Genomic DNA, 18,967 nt, shown 5'->3' with positions numbered 1-18,967 from the left:
TGTTACCAAACTTCTGTAATTTAAATTTATAGAACAGAGCTGATTTAAGTTCTTTTTCATGCAGTAAACTATTCAATGCCACCTGGGTGGCCTTTAGAGTTTCTAAGTTACCTACTGTGGGCTGATGTAAGTGGACTCTTTTAGCTTTTTGTAATTGTCGTTCCAACCTCAGGATACCAATTGCCCTTTTCTTGTTTTTAATGTGACAATATGCTATAATAGCACCTCGCAATACCGCTTTAGAAGCGGACCAGAATAGCTCTGGTTGGGCATCTAGATGGGCTTGATTATGTTCTAGATATTGGGCCCAGGTCTTTTGTATATGGGTTCGTAAATGTGGATCTTGATATAACTGTGCTGGAAATCTCCACCCTCTCCCTCCCCTCTCATCGTTTGTAAATGCAAAGTCCGCCCACACTAATGAGTGGTCCGTTATCTCCTCAGGCCCAATAGTTGCTGATTTCACTGCGTAAAATAGTGAGCGAGCCACCATAATATAATCAATCCGGGCAAACGTCCCGTGTGCTCTTGATCTGTGTGTGTAGTCTTTATCTCCCGGATGGTGGATTCTCCATGGATCCACCAGATCAAGAGTCCGATTAAACCCCTGAAACTCTTTAGCGCGTGTTCCCCTATACTGGGAGGCTAGCGTATTGGAGCAGTCTTGACGTGGGTCAATTACTGCGTTAAAGTCTCCTACAACTATCAGGTTCCCCCCTCCTTTATGTAGACATTTCCCAGCTAGGGATTTAAAGAACGTGGCTTCATAATTATTGGGCCCGTATAAGACTAGTAGTGTAAATTCTTTCCCTGAGAGCCACACATTTAATAGAATATATTCTCCTTTGACCCCTTTTTCTAATATAGTTGCTCTATATGGGAGTCCCTTTCTAAATAGGACCGCAAATCCTCCTTTTCTACTCTGTGACGAGGCCGCAAATACCTCCCCAACCCACAGTTTTTGCAGTTTTGAATGTTCTTTATCCGTTAGGCGCGTCTCTTGTAAACACGCTATGTCTGCTTTGTGTCTTTTTAATGCTGTGAGAATCTTGGCCCTCTTAATCGGGGAGCTAATACCTCCCACGTTCCACGTTAATATCCTAGTAGTCATAATTTTTATCTTTCCTGTTCATGGTGGGTGTTCCTCTGAATGTTCCTACTGTTCCACCTCTACAATGTGTGTCACCCCAACTCCAAAATTGGGCGTTAATCCTCATGATTGCTTTAGGATTTAACTCTGGCCATTCCCAATTTGTACTGTATCTTCTCTGATAACACATAGCTATTCCCATAATGTTTATAGTTGAAATTCCTATTCCCTCCCCAGAACCCTCCCTCCCTCCCTTCCTCCCCCCCCTCACTACCATCCCTTCAGCCATCTTTCCAGGCACTAACCCGGAATGTAGCAAGAGATCACCTGAGTTACTGAGAGCTTCCCACCCCTTTAAGTGAAAATTATACTTGGTGCCACTATGATATTCTATAATGTTCTATTCATCGCTCTCCCGATATTACTGTTGTGTACTCACTCCTTCTTTATTATACCTCGTTCTGTTAAACTGGACCTCGCTTCTTCAGGGGACTGAAAAGCTTCCCAACGTCCTTGAGTTAGTATTTTTAGAGATGCAGGATATTGGAGAATGAAACGAACTTGTTTTTGGGCCAGCAATGAGCACAAGGGGTGATACTTCCGTCGTTGCTCCTGAACTCCCGTAGAATAATCTTGAAACATTAACACTGTCCGTCCGTCGTGCTTTAGTTCCCCTCTACGTATCTTGAATCCGTTTAAAATTTCCATTTTTTGTCGGTAGTTCAGCAGGCGCATTATTATCACCCGTGGTCTAGTTTGATTTTCTCTGGGGCGTCCCACGCGGTGTGCCCGTTCTATGATTAGTGGACCCATAGAATCTGACAAGGCTAGTTCTTTCGTCAACCACGTGGTTAGCCATTCTGACAAATTTTTATCTGGGATATTCTCGGAGAGGCCTACAATCCGCAGATTGTTCCTTCGTGAGCGATTCTCAAGGTCCTCAAGCTTTTCCATATGCTCTTGGAGTTGTTGTTTAACGTCACGTAGGTCTGTACTATAGCTGTGGGAATCGTCTTCGAGGGCCGAGACCCGAGTTTCAAGATCTTCCGTACGGGTCTCTAGCCCCTCTAGTTTCGTGTGGATTGCGTCTAACTTTTGATCCATCGCGTCCCACTTCGGCTGCCAGGCTTTCACCACTGCCAACGTGATTTGTTCCAATTGAGAGCTTGTGAAAATTTGATCTACCTGATCTGGGACCGCCGCCATCTTGGAATCGGGGGTGAGCGTTTTGGTCTTTTCTTTCTCTTTTTTCCCCGCGCGCAATGTCATTCCAGCTGGGAGTTTAGTAACAAATCTGTCCATGCAAAATTTTAAGACCACCCAATCGGATTTTCAATCATTTGTGGCGCTGATTTTTAGAAGATGGGGCGGGAGCTCTCGAGCCGAGGCGAAACACAACCGCTCAGCTCATCGCACCACGTGATCTCCCGGAAATTTCATCTATAAAGATACATCGTAATACTCTTCGAGACTACCTGGCTTGTGTTTTGTTCTACAGACCCCCTTCCAACTGGAACGACTGTCAGTCTTACCTCATGGATTTCATCTCTGATTCTTGCACCAATAATTCTAATATTCTTTTGCTTGGGGTCTTAAACCTCCACCTTGAAGTGCCAAATTCAAGTAATGCCAGCCAATATCTGGACTTCCTTAAACTATGGGATTTTATATGGCCCAGTATGCATCCAACGCATATAGAAGGTCACACCTTGGACCTCATATCCTACAAGTTCCTCAATGACAAGTGTGTGTTTTTGTCAGATATCAAGTGGTCTGAGGTGCCCTGGTCTGATCATTATAAATTATATCTTACATTGCACTGGTTGAAATTGGGTTTATCTATTACAAGAGAACCCTCTTCCTACTATTCAAGAGGGGCAGTTGACCCTAAATCATTTTAGCAATTGCTCTACTCTGATTGGTTAGTTCACCCAGATTCCGTGGATTTCCTTTCGGCATGGGACTCCAGATGTCGTTCAGTGCTAGACGTCTTAGCCCCTTTGCAATTTAAAACCTCCTTTAAGCATACTTCAACTCCATGGTTTACTCAGGACTTAAAAATATTAAAAACTCAAACTAGGAGGTACGAAAGAACATGGTCCAAATAAAAAAAATGAAATTGCACTTAATGCTTGGAAAATTCAGCGGCAAAAATATAAACGTGCTATTAAACAAGCTAAGAGACTTTATTATAGGAAACAAATTACTACATCTAGTAAAGATCCTAAGAAACTTTACCAACTCATAAACTCACTTCTGGACACTACTGCAATTATATCACAACAAGTTGACCTTCCAACTGCTGGTCAGCTTGCAAGATATTTCTATGAGAGAATTTTAGACCTGCACAAATCACTGTGCCACTTTCCCACGGGCAAGCGCTTACAAGGTTTTCAAAAACGTTTTGTAAACTTGATATTTGCCCTAATTACCTATTGACTTCTCCTCCATGTTTTATTACTGAACTCGTGTCTCACCTTAATTTTATGCTATAGGAAGGTCGTTTCCCAAAGGAACATGGTAGTATTCTGCTTACCCCAATTCCAAAGGACCCGAAGAAAAAGGCAAATATCATTACTAACTATCTTCCTGTTGCTTCTATCCCGCTACTAGTAAAACTAATGGAAAGTATGGTCACTAATCAGCTAACATGTTACTTGAGCAAATTTAATATTCTTCATGAATCACAATCAGGTTTCCGCAGCCAACATAGCACTGAAACAGTTCTGAATACTCTGTTGTCCAATTTTAAAAATATAATCTGTGGGCAAAAATATACTTCTACTGCAATTTGATTTGTCCAGTGCGTTCGACATGGTTGACCATACCATCCTTCTCAGCGTATTAGATAAATTTGGTATTGGTGGCAGTGTGTTAATTTGGTTCAAGGGTTTCCTATCATCTAGGGCTTATCAAGTCAAAGTGAACTCCACTATTTCTTTCACCGCCTTGGAAACCTGTCTGTGGAGTACTGCAAGGCTCTCCTTTATCTGCGATGCTCTTCAACATTATGATGATTCCCCTTGCTAATGCATTTATCCAAGCTTGGCCTCAATCCTTTCATTTATGCGGATGATGTAACCATCTCCATCCCTTTTAAGTCCACCCTGTCTGAAATTACTAGCATAATCCAAGCCAGCTTTTCCATTTGGAATCCTGGGCTAATGCGTTTAAATTTAAACTCAGTAAGGATAAAACTCAATGTATTGTTTTTTCTTCCCAACATAACAAGTCTACTCCCAAACCTCTGGTTACTCCTGATAATACCCTCTAAATCTCGAACAGCTTGAAAATTCTTGGGGTCATGCTTGATAGTCATGTTAAGCAGATTACGAAAAAAATGTTCTTTTCTTTGTGGAAGCTTAAACGCATCAAACAGCTCCTGCCAAAGGATATATTTTGAACCCTGATTCATTCTGTGGTCTTAAGCCACATCAATTACTGCAGTGGAAGTTTCGCTGGTTGTACACACTATATTCTGAAGAAGCTCCAGACGGTTCAAAACACCACAGCCAGACTATTTTTTGGAAAGTCTTGCTTCGACAGTGCGCAACCTCTTCGTGTGAGACTTCACTGGCTTCCCATTAAGGACCGTATTGATACAAGATCTGTGCCTTAACTCATAAGATCATGTACGGCGAAGCACCAGTTTACATGTGTGATTTGATTGATTTACCTGCTAGAAATTCCTTGGTGTGTTCTTGAATTTATCTTAATCTGCACTATCCTTCCTGCAGGAATCTGAAATACAAGACAATCTAGGCTTCTTCCTTTTCGTTCATCGGCCCGCGAACCTGGAATGCTTTGCCGAGACTCCTGAAAGAGACACCGGATCATCAAACTTAAAAAAAAAAAAAAAAAAAAAATTACTAAAATCTTATTTGTTTAGTAAAGCCTACCCTGAAGTTAACAATGCTCTTTAAACCCCCTTTTCCCCGTTTTATTTGTGTACCCAGCTTTTACCCTCTGTAAGCTTCCCTTTTGTTGCTCCTGTATTCCCCTCCGTGTTATCTTATTTTAGCCACTCTGTACTTAAATTTTTAACTTTTTTTTTTTTTTTACTGGAACAATTTTATCCTGTAGTAGTATGTAATTTTCTAGTAACTTTGTTAGCCACATTGAGCATGCATAAGCTGGGAAAATGTGGGATACAAGTGAACCAAATAAATAAGCCATCATAAGGGTGGTCTTCCAGTGATACAGCAGTCTGTTGTCATACATACTGTTATACTCTCTTGGACATAGGCAAACCTCCTCTTTTTCCTCTTTCAAACTCCCTTCCAGTCCCTTTTTAAAATCCATCTCCTTCCCTACAATCAGAGTTAGTAGGAAGGGGAGAACCGGTAAGATTGTGCATTGGACCATCTCTGCATCACAAAAAGTATTTTTCAGTGGATAGGGCATTTTAAGGGTGCATTAATCTGTTTTGCTTGCGTTTTTGTGGAAGGAGTGGCCCCCTTTTCTCCTTTGTTCACACCTAGTTAATCTGTATTTTCATATGCCTATTTCACACTTATTTTAGGTTATCAATAGAAATCAAACAAAATAAAGCATGGAAAAGAAAATATACCTTTTTTATTGGATATAACTTAATACATTTCTTGATTAGCTTTCAAAGGTTGCTGTTCTTCGTCAGATCGGAAAATCGATTTTCAGATCTGACGAAGAAGGGCAACCTTCGAAAGCTAATCAAGAAATTTATTAAGTTATGTCCAATAAAAAAGGTATATTTTCTTTTCCATGTTTATTTTGTTTGATAACCTTTAAGAGTGGACTAACACGGCTACCACACCTCTACACTTATTTTATAAAGTCAAGTGGGTGGCTACTTGACCATAGAAAATACTAACACGGGCTCTAGCACACTGGTGCAAATGTTAGCCTGTACTTTCTGCATGTGCGTGAATAAATTGAGTAATATTATAGTCTACACAGACAAGTGTGGACTCTGCCCAAACTCCATCCTTGTGCATGTCCAAAATGAAAGTGTGCACTTAACGCTTTGTATTTTGGAAGGTCATTTAAGCAGATAGATGGCTAAAGTACTGGAATTCATGCAGCTCATAAAATTACCCCCTTTAGAAAAAAGGGTGGTTATAGGAGTCTCTAAAGAGAGAGACTCAAAGAGCATTAGAAAATATTTGCTCACTGTATGGTGGGGGAATGCATGAAACAGCCTTTAAGTGAAGGTAGTAGGGTGTCATCGTAGATAATATGCTGAAATCTTCTGTGCGGTGGCGGACAGAAAAGCAAATATGATGCTTAGATTTATTAGGAAAGGATGGTGAATAAGACTGAAAACACTATAATGCCTTTGTATCACTATATGGTGCATCTGCACCTTGAGTATTGCGTTCAGTTCTTGTTGCCGTATCTCAAAAAAGATATAGCGGAATTAGAAAAGGTTCAAAGAAGAGCGACCAGAATGATAAAGGGGATGGAACTCCTCTTGTATGAGGAAAGGCTAAAGAGGTTAGGGCTCTTCAGCTTGGAAAAGAGATGCATGAGGGGAGATATGATTGAGATCTACAAAATCCAGAGTGGTGTAGAACAAGTAGAGGTAAATCGTTCCTTGTCACTTGCAGCAGATGAATCCAGGAACTAGTGGGTTAAGTCCGCCTACCAGCAGGTGGAGATAGAGATAAACAAACTAAAGGCAGTGATGCCAGACGGCCAGCTCCTTCCTCAGTTAGTATGTCTCTATCTCAGCAGGTGGTGGATGGCTTTTTCTCCAGCTCCTGGGCCCAAGGCCTCTGAGGGTGCGCCTGGGCCGGTGGCCAGTTTGAGCCAGGGGTGGCGGACTGGTGGTGTCCCCTTTGGCAGCAAATGCAGTTGCTGGGTCCCTGCTGCACATCAAATTCCCTCTGAACAGGCTTTTGCTGTTCCTTTCCTTCCCTGTTTGTTTCTGCCTCCTCACCTAAAAAAAAAAATAGAGAACCATAGAATTTATTTAAAAGAGAAACACAGAAGCACAGGGAAGTGTGTTTTTGCTGAGAGCAAGTTTGTGTTACTGCTGTCCAAGTCCTGTTTTCTGTTGCCTGCTTGTCTGAGCCTGCCTCGAAGTGGAGTCGGAGAGTTTTTTTTTTTTCTTCGGCTCAGCTGTCATTTCCCACGCTTTCCCAGTCCGGTGTAAGTCCTGCTGGGGTTCCTGTTCGGGGACAGGTGATGGCAGCGGAGGCGGTAAAACGCTGTTCCCGATGCGGGATGTCACGTTTGTGACCATATTCCATGCTGGGCTTGCTTTGGGGTAGCTCCAGTCAAGTCTGGCCGGCTGGAAAATCCTGAAGCCTGGGGGAAAATCCTGAGTCCCATTCCAGTCAAGCCAGATCTGGTCCGGGATCCTGTTCTTGCCAAGCCATGCTTTGCTGTCAAGCCTCAGCCCTTCTTCATGACCTCAGCTAGGAGTGCCTTTATCAAGCATCTGGGAACTTTCTGGTTTGCCTTTGCAACAGAGGTCCTCAGAGGAGTTTTCCTTTGATGAGAGTTAGTTGCAGTGCTTCTTCCTGTTTTCAGCTTTTACCCTGCTAGCCTTTTGGATTATTCTACTGTCTGCTGCCTGCCTAGAGACCCGGCTTGGTTTTGGATTAATCTACTGTCGGCTGCTTGCCTAGAGACCCGGCTTGCTTCTGGACTTTTCTACTGTCTGCCGCCTGCCTAGAGACCCGGCTTGGTTTTGGATTATTCTACTGTCTGCTGTTTGCCTAGAGACCCAGCTTGCTTCTGGACTTTTCTACTGTTTGCCGCCTGTCTGGAGACCCCAGCGTGTATTGCCTCAGCTGCAGTTCCAGTCCAGTGGTTCCTGGTCTGGGATTGACGGTACGTCTATTTTACCTTGTCTTGTGTTTGGGTGATTCTCCTACTGCTGTCGCTCTGCGGCAGTGGTCCAAGGGCTCACTACCCAGAGGTTCTGCGAGAAACCTGACACGGGAAATGGTGTTTGGCGGTGGGCCTTTGCAGCACGGGGTGTGCTGATTTTGCGGAACTCGACGGAGCAGTGGGCCCCCCCCCCTCCGAGAGCGTGCTTTCCTGCCCAGAGCCTGGCGATTCTCGCGCCATTTTGCGATCGGTCGCAGAGCCGGGTCTGGTAGTGGTTTTGGGCAAAGCTTCTTCTCCGCTGGTAGGGGAGTCGGGGGGGGGGGGGCGTCAGGCACTGTGGGCTGTGGTGTAGGTGCCATGGCTGCGACCTCCTCTGTTGCGGGGTTTTTGCCAGAGTTTATTTTGCTTCTCCATCAGGCATTTTGCTACTCCATCAGGCACCTCAAGGTGCCCCTTCCCTCAGCTCCCCCTTCATTATCTCCTCAGACCCTTGCTGAATTCTTTCACGACAAGGTTCAAAAGATAAACCTTGCATTCTCTACCTCACCACCTCTCCCTCCACTTGTCCGTTCCCCTCTCTCTCCTTCCCCTCATTCCCTTTCCTCCTTTCCTGAAGTTACTATTGAGGAAACTACACTTCTCCTTTCTTCCTCAAAATGTACCACCTGTTCCTCTGATCCCATTCTCACCCACCTTCTTAATGCCATCTCTCCTGCTCTTATTCCTTTTATCTGTCACATTTCCAACCTCTCACTTTCCACTGCGACTGTCCCTGCTGCCTTTAAACATGCTGTGGTCACACCTCTCCTTAAGAAGCCTTCACTTGACCCTACTTGTCCCTCTAATTACCGACCCATCTCCCTCCTTCCTTTTCTCTCCAAATTACTTGAGCGTGCTGTTCACCGCAGCTGCCTTGATTTTCTCTCCTCACATGCTATTCTCGACCCACTACAATCTGGTTTTCGCCCTCTCCACTCAACCGAAACTGCGCTTACTAAAGTCTCCAATGACCTATTACTGGCTAAAACCAGAGGTCAATATTCCATCCTCATTCTTCTTGATCTTTCTGCTGCTTTTGACACTGTCGATCACAGCGTACTTCTCGATACCCTGTCCTCACTTTGATTCCAGGGCTCTGTCCTTTCCTGGTTCTCTTCTTACCTCTCCCTCCGCACCTTTAGTGTTCACTCTGGCGGATCCTCTTCTACTTCTATCCCTCTGCCTGTCAGCGTACCTCAGGGTTCTGTTCTTGGTCCCCTCCTCTTTATTATCTACACTTCTTCCCTTGGTTCATTAATCCCATCCCGTGGCTTTTTTCTACCATCTCTATGCTGATGACTCCCAAACCTACCTTTCTACCCCTGATATCTTACCTTGCATCCAAACCAAAATTTCAGCGTGCTTGTCTGACATTGCTGTCTGGATGTCTCAACGCCACCTGAAGTTAAATATGACCAAAACCGAACTTCTCATTTTCCCCCCCAAACCCACCTCCCCGCTCCCCTCATTTTCTATTTCTGTTGATGGCGCTCTCATTCTCCCTGTCTCCTCAGCTCGAAACCTTGGGATCATCTTTGACTCTTCTCTCTCCTTCTCTGCTCATATCCAGCAGATCGCCAAGACCTGTCATTTCTTTCTTTACAACATCCGTAAAATCCGCCCCTTTCTTTCTGCGCACTCTACCAAAACCCTCATCCACACCCTTGTCACCTCTCGTTTGGACTACTGCAATCTGCTTCTTGCTGGCCTCCCACTTAGTCACCTCTCCCCTCTCCAGTCGGTTCAAAACTCTGCTGCCCGGGTCTTCCGCCAGGGTCGCTTTACTCATACTACTCCTCTCCTCAAGTCGCTTCACTGGCTCCCTATCCGTTTTCGCATCCTGTTCAAACTTCTTCTACTAACCTATAAATGTACTCACTCTGCTGCTCCCCAGTATCTCTCCACACTCGTCCTTCCCTACACCCCTTCCCGTGCACTCCGTTCCCTGGATAAATCCTTCTTATCTGTTCCCTTCTCCGCTACTGCCAACTCCAGACTTCGCTCCTTCTGTCTTGCTGCGCCCTACGCCTGGAATAGACTTCCTGAGCCCCTACGTCTTGCCCCATCCTTGACCATCTTTAAATCTAGATTGAAAGCCTGCCTCTTTAATATTGCTTTTGACTCGTAACCACTTGTATCCACTCGCCTCCACCTACCCTCCTCTCCTCTTTCTTCTACACATTAATTGATTTGTTTGCTTTATTTTTTGTCTACTAGATTGTAATCTCTTTGAGCAGGGACTGTCTTCTATGTTTGTGCAGCGCTGCGTATGCTTTGTAGCGCTATAGAAATGCTAAATAGTAGTAGTAGTAGTAAAAGGGCCTTGCCCCCCCCCCCCCTCACGCGGCTGCAACAATTTCGACCTTTGATTCTTTCAGGGGGTCTGGGGGTAACCAAGAGATTTTGGGGTTTCCCCAGAGGATTTTTCCTCCCTTAAAAAGCCTAGGCTTTCTTTGGGGTCTGAGGAGGGGTCCTGCATACGGTCGCCTGCAGCTTCCTCTGTGGTGGCTCTCTCGGAGCAGACGGGGGTAGAGGACGTGGAGGACGGTGTCCTCACTGACCAACCGGAGGACTCTTCCGCTGTGAGGATTTTCCATAAGGAGGAGTTCTCCTTTATCTCTCATGCGCTGGAAGCCCTGAATATAGAGGACCCTGAGGTTGCGGCTTCTCAGGCGGTTAACCCCAAGATGGCTAGTACCAGATGACCTTCTAAGGCCTATCCGGTACATGAAGATATTGAAGAGTTGATTTCGGCCCAGTGAGCGGATCTGGATGGGGGGCTGAAAGTAGCCAGGGCTATGGACAGGCTGTATCTGGTTTCAGCGGACTGTTTAGAGCAGTTTGCTCTACCTAGGGTGGATGCCCTGGTGACGGAGGTCACTAAGAAGACTACTCTTCCAGTGGAAGGTGGTGTGGCACTTAAGGATATGCAAGACAGACGGCTAGAGGCCTCTTTAAAACTTGCCTTTGAGGTGGCCGCTTTGACACTTCAAGCTTCTGTTTGTAGATCTTATGCGGCTAGAGCTTGTCTCAGTTGGCTACATTCTGTCATGGATTCTATTTCGGAGTCTGAGATGCCAGAAACTCCTCAGATGCCGCTGATTGATATTGAGCTGGCGTACTTGGCGGATGCCTTGTTTGATTTGGTCTGTGCTTCGGCCAAACTCATGGCCTTGACCGTTTTCTCTCGGTGTCTTCTGTGGCTCCGTCATTGGGCCGCAGATATGGCCTCTAAGCAACGGCTCATTAAATTGCCTTGCCGAGAGAAATTGCTTTTTGTGGAAGATCTAGAAAAGATTGTTAAAGATTTGGGGGATTCCAAATCTCAGCGTCTTCTGGAGGATAGACCCAAGTCTACTTCAGGCAGGGAGCCTCGAGGTCACGTTTCAGAGAGACGCGACGGTATCGCTTGGGGCGATCCAACACAGCCTTTCAGCGTCCTCGTTTTGGGCAGCGTTCTTCCTTTCGCAACGAGAAGCGTCCGGCTGGACCCCCTTCTCATCAGGGGGCTCCTTCTCTGGCCTCCAAATGATGGGGCGCAGTTCCACTCTGGAGGAGAGCAGATCGGTGGTCGGCTTTCTCTGTTTCTTCCAGAGTGGGCCAGAATTACTTCGGACCAGTGGATCCTCGATGTGGTGCAAGAAGGTTACAAGCTAGAATTCTTCTCTCCCGTCACAGACTTTTTTCTGGAGCCCCACTGTGTATCGTGGGCCAAGATGACAGCAGTTCTGCAGTGTTTGCGAGACCTGCTAAGGATAGGGGCTATCGTGCCTGTTCCTCCTCTCGAAAGGCGCACAGGTCGGTACTCCATCTTCTTTGTGGCTCCAAAGAAGGGATCTCAGAAAAGTAAACCAGTTTTTGGGGGTTCGTCACTTCCGCATGGAGACATTAAGGGCAGTTATTGCTGCTGTTCAACCAGGCGAGTTTTTGACGGCTCTCGATTTGAGGGAAGCTTACCTGCACATTGTCATTTGGCAGCCCCATCAGAGATTTCTCAGATTTGTGGTGCTGGGTCAGCACTTCCAGTTTTGGGCCCTTCCTTTCGGAATGGCCACTTCTTTTCCAAGGTCATGGTGGTGGTGGCGGCGTTCCTGCGGAAGGAGGGGATTCGAGTGCATCCATATTTCGACGACTGGCTGATTCGGATGATGACAGCAGAGGAGAGTCGAGTGGTCACTGACCGAGTGATTGCGGTGTTGCAATCCTTAGGCTGGGTGGTCAATATGGACAAGTCATCTGGCTCCAACTCAGAGTCTGGAGTATTTTGGAGTGCAATTTGATATGAAGCAGGGGAAGGTGTTTCTCCCCGAGGGGCGAAGGATCAAATTGCGTTCTCAGATACGGACATTATTGAGTTGTCGCGCTCCCCGAGTGTGGGACTATGTTCATCTCCTCGGTTCCATGACGGCGACCTTGGAGGTCATTCCATGGGCAAGGGCTCACATGCGGCCTCTTCAGAATTTCCTTTTGAGCAAATGGTCGCTGACATCGCTGGATTATCAATGATGCCTTCCTTGGTCGAGCCAGGCCAGGGACAGGTGGCAGAGCTGGTGGTTGGGAGGTGGGGGCTAGTGCTGGGCAGACTTATACGGTCTGTGCCGGGGCTGGTGGTTGGGAGGCGGGACTAGTGCTGGGCAGACTTATACGGTCTGTGCCAGAGCTGGTGGTGGGAGGCGGGACTGGTAGTTGGGAGGCGAGGATAGTGCTGGGCAGACTTATATGGTCTGTGCCAGAGCTGGTGGTTGGGAGGTGGGGTTGGTGGTTGGGAGGCAGGGATTGGACTGGCCAGACTTATACGGTCTGTGCCCTGAAGAGGACAGTACAAATAAAAAAAGTAGCATATATGAATTTATCTTCTTGGGCAGACTGGATGGACCGTGCAGGTCTTTTTCTGCCATCATCTACTAGGTTACTATGTTACTATGTGGTGGCTCCGGTCAGCCAATTTGCAGAAGGGTGTTTCTCTGGTGTCTCCCAATTGGGTGGTAGTTGTGACGGATGCCAGTCTTGCGGCTGGGGAACCCATTTTCTTCATCGAGTAGCCCAGGGATTGTGGACCCCTTTCAAAGCGACTTGGCTGATAAATCGTCTGGAGTTGCGAGCAGTCATGAATGCGCTGCAGAGTTTTTAGGACCTTCTGCAGGGGCAGGCGGTTTGTGTATTCTTGGACAACACCACGACGGTGGCCTACATCAATCGGCAGGGGGGCACTCACAGTCTTCCCTTGGCAGTGAAAGCGTCTCGTCTTCTATTATGGGCGGAAGCACATGTTCAGAGTCTGTCGGCAGCGCACATTGCGGGTCAAGACAATTTTCAAGCAGATTTTCTCAGCCGGACTCTTTTGGACGCAGCGGAATGGACGCTGTCGGACTCGGCTTTTCGGCTGATCTGTCAACGTTGAGGAAGACCAGTAATGGATCTCATGGCCATGGCTTGCAATGCCATAGTTCCCCAGTTCTTCAGCTGAACGGCAGCCAGGATCTGCAGGATTGGACGCTTTTCTCAAGCCTTGGCTGGAACAGCTACTGTGTTTTTCCTCCGTGGCCTCTGATAGGGATAGTTCTTTGCCACATAGGGTGGCATCGGGGGCTGTTCGTTCTAGTGGCCCCAGACTGGCCCTGACGGCCGTGGTATTTGGATCTTGTTCGAGCACTCTGAGCCACCATTGTGACTTCCGGTGACTCCCGATCTGCTGCATCAAGAGCCAGTTCAGATGGAAAATCCCTCCCGCTTTGGTCTTACGGCCTGTCTATTGAGAAGGCGGCAGCTGAGGAAGAAGGGATTTTCAGGACCAGTCATTTCCACTCTTTTTGGGGCACGGAAGCAGTCTACTTGAGCAGCGTATGCGCGAGTGTGGAAAGGTTTCTCGGCGTGGTGTGCTTTGCGTCCTTAATCGCCTTTTCGGGCGGACATTCGGGTTATTCTGGAGTTCCTTCAGGATGGTCTTTAGGGATTGGCATATAATTCTCTTCAAGTGCAAGTGGCCGTGCTAGGGGTAAACTGGAAGGTTCCTCTTTAGCAGCTCACTCTGATGTGGTCTGTTTCCTACGCGGGGCTCTTCGGCTTTGGCCTCCTCTGCGGCAGCCGTGCCCGGCGTGGCATTTGAATGTGGTACTGCGAGGCCTCCAGGCCCCACCATTTGAGCCGTTGAATAAGGTTTCTGAGAAGGATCTAACACTTAAGACAGTGTTTTTGGTGGCCATTGCTTCAGCTAGGAGGATTTTTGAAATTCAGGCTTTGTCTTTCAGAGATCCTGTTTTACAGTTTTCTGAAGCAGGGGTGTTAATCAGGCGGTTTATCTTCCATCTCTTCGAAGAGAGGATTATCCGGGGGAGTTTGCCTCGCTACGTTTTCTGGACGTGCGGAGAGCCTTGTTTCGGCACTTGCAGATCTCTAACGAGTTTCGATGCTCGTATCATCTCTTTGTGCTCTTGTCGGGATCGAAAAGAGGTGAGGCGGCTTCTAAATCTTCCATTGCTCGCTGGATTAGGGAACCCATTGGAGCGGCGTATATGCTACAAGGGTGGGCATTTCCAGTGGCCCTTAAGGTGCATTCTACTCGGGCACAGGCGGCTTCTTGGGCGGAGGCGTCGGCCTTATCTCTGGAAGAGATTTGTTGGGCGGCTACTTGGACGTCCCGTCATAGTTTTGCGAAGCATTACAGGCTTAGACGTGTCTGGTCGGGAGGATGCGAGTTTTGGGGCGGGAGTGTTGGTGCAGTGAGCGTCGGCTTCCCACCCTTAAGGAATGCTTTGGTACATCCCACTAGTTCCTGAATTCAACTGCTGGAAGTGACAAGGAAGGTAAAATTGTCTTACCTGATAATTTTCTCTCCTTTAACGCAGCAGATGAATCCAGGATCCTTCCCTAGTTCAGCCGACGGTTTTTTCATTTTCCGTGCAGTGTGGCTATTTTTTTCCTTCCGGGTTCTCTTTTGCAGAGCTCAGACAGATATGGGAACATGGAAAGGATTCCGATTTCTGGATCAAGTTGCAGTTATTTCGAAGTTCTTATTTGGTTCTCTGATTTTGATAGTGAGGATGGTTTCTGGTTGTTGTTTGTTTCATATTTTTGGCCTTGGCAAATGCTTACGAATGATATACTAACTGAGGAAGGAGCTGGCCATCTGGCATCACTGCCTTTAGTTTGTTTATCTCTATCTCCACCTGCTGGTAGGTGGACTTAACCCACTAGTTCCTGGTTTCATCTGCTGCGTTAAAGGAAAGAAAATTATCAGGTAAGACATAATTTTACCATTTTTTACTCATTCCAAAAGTACAAAGACTAGGAGACACTCGAGGAAGTTACATGAAAATACTTTAAACACAAATACGAGGAAATATCTCTCTATATAAAACGCACCTCCAACGTTCTAATGAAGCCTCTGTTAGCCAACATTCTAAAGTGAAGGGGTGAGATTGCATTGTGTCTGCCCCGCCCACGCGTCAAACGTGATGACGTCGAGGGCGGAGCAATGACACTCAACCAATCGCAACGCTCGGCAGCGAAGCGTCAGGGAAGGAGGCGGCGCTCTCGACGTCTAGCCTTCCCTTCGCTGTGTTCCGCCTTCTTCTGACGTCAAGGATGACGTCAAAAGAAGGCGGAACACAGCGAAGGGAAACCTAGACGTCGGGAGCGCCGCCTCCTTCCCTGACGCTTCGCTGCCGGAACCGGCACGGAGGTAAATTTAAAAACAAGAAAAAAAAAAAAAAACAACCATGTTGGGGGGAGAGAAGAGGGTGGCCACTAAAGAACAACAATGGGAGCGGCAGGGCAGGGGAGAAACGACAGCATGGATGCGAAGGGGGGGGGGGGGAAGAAGAGGGCGGCCCAGGCTGGGACATGGGAGAGAGAGGAGCATGGATGCAAGGGGGGTCATGAAAGGGAGACAGGGGACTTGCTGCAAAAGGATGAATGGAGGCGGCAGGGGACAGAGGAGCATGGATGGGCATGGATTGGGATGGCAGGGCTCAGGAAGAGAGGGCAATTGCTGGAAAGGGATGAATGGAGGGGGGCAGGGGACCGAGGAGCATGGATGGGCATGGATTGGGAGGGCAGGACTCAGGGAGAGAGGGAAATTGCTGGATAGGGATGAATAGAGGGGACAGATGGGCATGGATGGATATGGATTGCAGGGCAGGCCTCAGGCAGAGAGGGGAAATGCTGGATAGGGAAAAATGGAGGGGCCAGGTGACAGATGAGCATGGATGGGCATGGATTGGAAGGGCAGGACTCAGGGAGAGGGGAATTGCTGGATAGGGATGAATGGAGGGCACAGATGGCCATGGATGCATATGGATTGCAGGGCAGGCCTCAGGCAGAGAGGGGAATTGCTGGATAGGGATGAATGGAGGGGCCAGGTGACAGAGGAGCATGGATTGGAAGGGCAGGACTCAGGGAGAGGGGAATTGCTGGATAGGGATGAATGGAGGAGACAGATGGCCATGGATGGATATGGATTGCAGGACAGGCCTCAGGCAGAGAGGGGAAATGCTGGATACGGAAAAATGGAGGGGCCAGGTGACAGATGAGCATGGATGGGCATGGATTGGAAGGGCAGGACTCAGGGAGAGGGGAATTGCTGGATAGGGATGAATGGAGGGGACAGATGGGCATGGATGGATATGGATTGCAGAGCAGGCCTCAGGCAGAGAGGGGAAATGCTGGATAGGGAAAAATGGAGGGGCCAGGTGACAGAGGAGCATGGATGGGCATGGATTGGAAGGGCAGGACTCAGGGAGAGGGGAATTGCTGGATAGGGATGAATGGAGGGGACAGATGGGCATGGATGGATATGGATTGCAGAGCAGGCCTCAGGCAGAGAGGGGAAATGCTGGATAGGGAAAAATGGAGGGGCCAGGTGACAGATGAGCATGGATGGGCATGGATTGGAAGGGCAGGACTCAGGGAGAGGGGAATTGCTGGATAGGGATGAATGGAGGGGACAGATGGGCATGGATGGATATGGATTGCAGGGCAGGCCTCAGGCAGAGAGGGAAAATGCTGGATAGGGATGAATGGAGGGGGCAGGGGACAGAGGAGCATGGATGGGCACACACACACACTCTCTATCACACTGTGTCTCACATACACACTTGCACACACTCTCATTCTCACACACACACTCTCTCACAAACACACTCTCTCTCTCACACACTCACACTTTCACTCTGACTCTCAAACAGTCACTCTCACATACACTCTCCCAAACATACACACTCCGAGGAAAACCTTGCTAGCGCCCATTTCATTTGTGTCAGAAACGGGCCTTTTTTACTAGTTTTTAGTTAAGTTCTGGAACTCTTTGCCAGAGGATGTGGTAACAGCAGTGAGCGTATCTGAGTTTAAAAAAGATTTGGACAAATTCCTGGAGAAAAGTCCATAGTCTGCTATTGAGGCAGACAGGGGAAGCAACTGTTTGCCCTGGGATTTGTAGTATGGAGTGTTGCCACGATTTGGGTTTCTGCCAGGTACTTGTGATGTGGCTTGGCCACTGTTTGGAAAACAAGATACTGGGCTAGATGGACCACTGTTCTGACCCAGTATGGCTACTCTTATGTTCTTATGAGGCCACAACAGTAATAGAATCAAAGTCACAGCATATGGACATATAGGGCTCTTAATTTCAGAGAAGTGAATGGAAAGTCAGAAATCAGCTATGGTCTATGGCAATTGGAACATGAAGTACTTGGGCAGATGAGATGAGCCTTGTCTGTTGTTATATTCTGTTTCTCTCTTACAAATAGCCACTCATTTATTTATTTATTTATTGGGATTTATTTATCGCCTTTATGAAGAGATTCACCCAAGGCGGTGTACAGCAGGTACAGTTTAACATAAAACTTAGAATTTTGTTAACAGCATAACAATAGTAAAATAGCCAATAACATTAAATTTGCTGATGACACAAAGTTATTCAAAGTTGTTAAATCGCAAGAGGATTGTGAAAATTAGAAGAGGACCTTGCAAGACTGGGAGACTGGGCGTCTAAATGGTGACGTTTAATGTGAGCAAATGCAAAGTAATGCATTTGGGAAAGAGGAACCCGAACTATATCTACATAATTCAAGGTTCCACATTAGGAGACACTGACCAAGAAAGAGATCTCGGCGTCATTGTTGATGATATGTTGAAGACCTCTACTCAGTGTGCTTAGGCAGCTAAGAAAGCAAATAGAATGTTAGGTATTAGGAAAGGAATGGAAAACAAAAGTGAGGACATTATAGTGCCTTTGTATTGGTCCATGGTGCGATCACAGCTTGAATATTTTGTTCATTTCTGGTCACCGCATTTCAAAAAAGACATAATAGAATTAGAAAAGGTACAGAGAAGGGCGACGAAAATGATAAAGGGGATGGGATGACCTCCCTATGAGGAAAGGCTGAAGTGTCTATGGCTCTTCAGCTTGGAGAAAAGACTGTTGAGTGGGGATATAAAATAATGAGTGGAGTAGAATGAGTAGACGTGAATCGTTTACTCTTTCCAAAAATACTAGGACTACGGGGCATGCAATGAAGCTACAAAGTAGTAAATTTAATGCGAATCAGAGAAAATGTTTCTTCACTCAACGTGTAATTAAACTCTGGAATTTGTTGCCAGAAAATGTAAAGGTGGTTAGCTTAGTGGGGTTTTAAAAAGTCTGGACGTCTTCCTAAAGGAAAAGTCCGTAGATCATTATTACATTGACTTGGGATAAATCCACTGCTATTTTTGGGATAAGCAGCATAAAATGTATTGAACTTTTTTGGGATCTTGCCAGGTATTTGTGACCTAAATTGGCCACTGTTGGAAACGGGATACTGGACTTGATGGACCTTTGCTCTGTCCCAGTGTGGCAATACTTATGTACTTATGTAAATAAGGTAAACTTGAAAACAGTAAATTGAAACCTAATAAAACTACCATGAAACAGTATCAAAAATATACACATTTAACAGCACTGGAATTCAAATGATACATCTAATAAGCATTCATTAGAGCATTCAACTGACATAGATATGATGCTAAAAAGTTTCTACTATA

The 18,967-nt window shown here is 46.6% G+C and overlaps 1 protein-coding gene across 9 annotated transcripts in view; it reads left to right on the top strand.

Annotated features, from left to right (window-relative positions):
• Positions 1-18,967, top strand: part of EPB41L2 (erythrocyte membrane protein band 4.1 like 2) — a 503,144-nt gene that overhangs the window by 113,773 nt on the left and 370,404 nt on the right. The gene's annotated exons all lie outside the window — the stretch shown is intronic.

The sequence above is a fragment of the Microcaecilia unicolor genome, chromosome 3 (genome assembly GCF_901765095.1).
Source record: "Microcaecilia unicolor chromosome 3, aMicUni1.1, whole genome shotgun sequence".
In the NCBI taxonomy this organism is placed as follows: Eukaryota; Metazoa; Chordata; class Amphibia; order Gymnophiona; family Siphonopidae; genus Microcaecilia; species Microcaecilia unicolor.
Note: the sequence above shows the minus strand (reverse complement) of the source record. Positions and strands in the feature narration are given on the sequence as shown.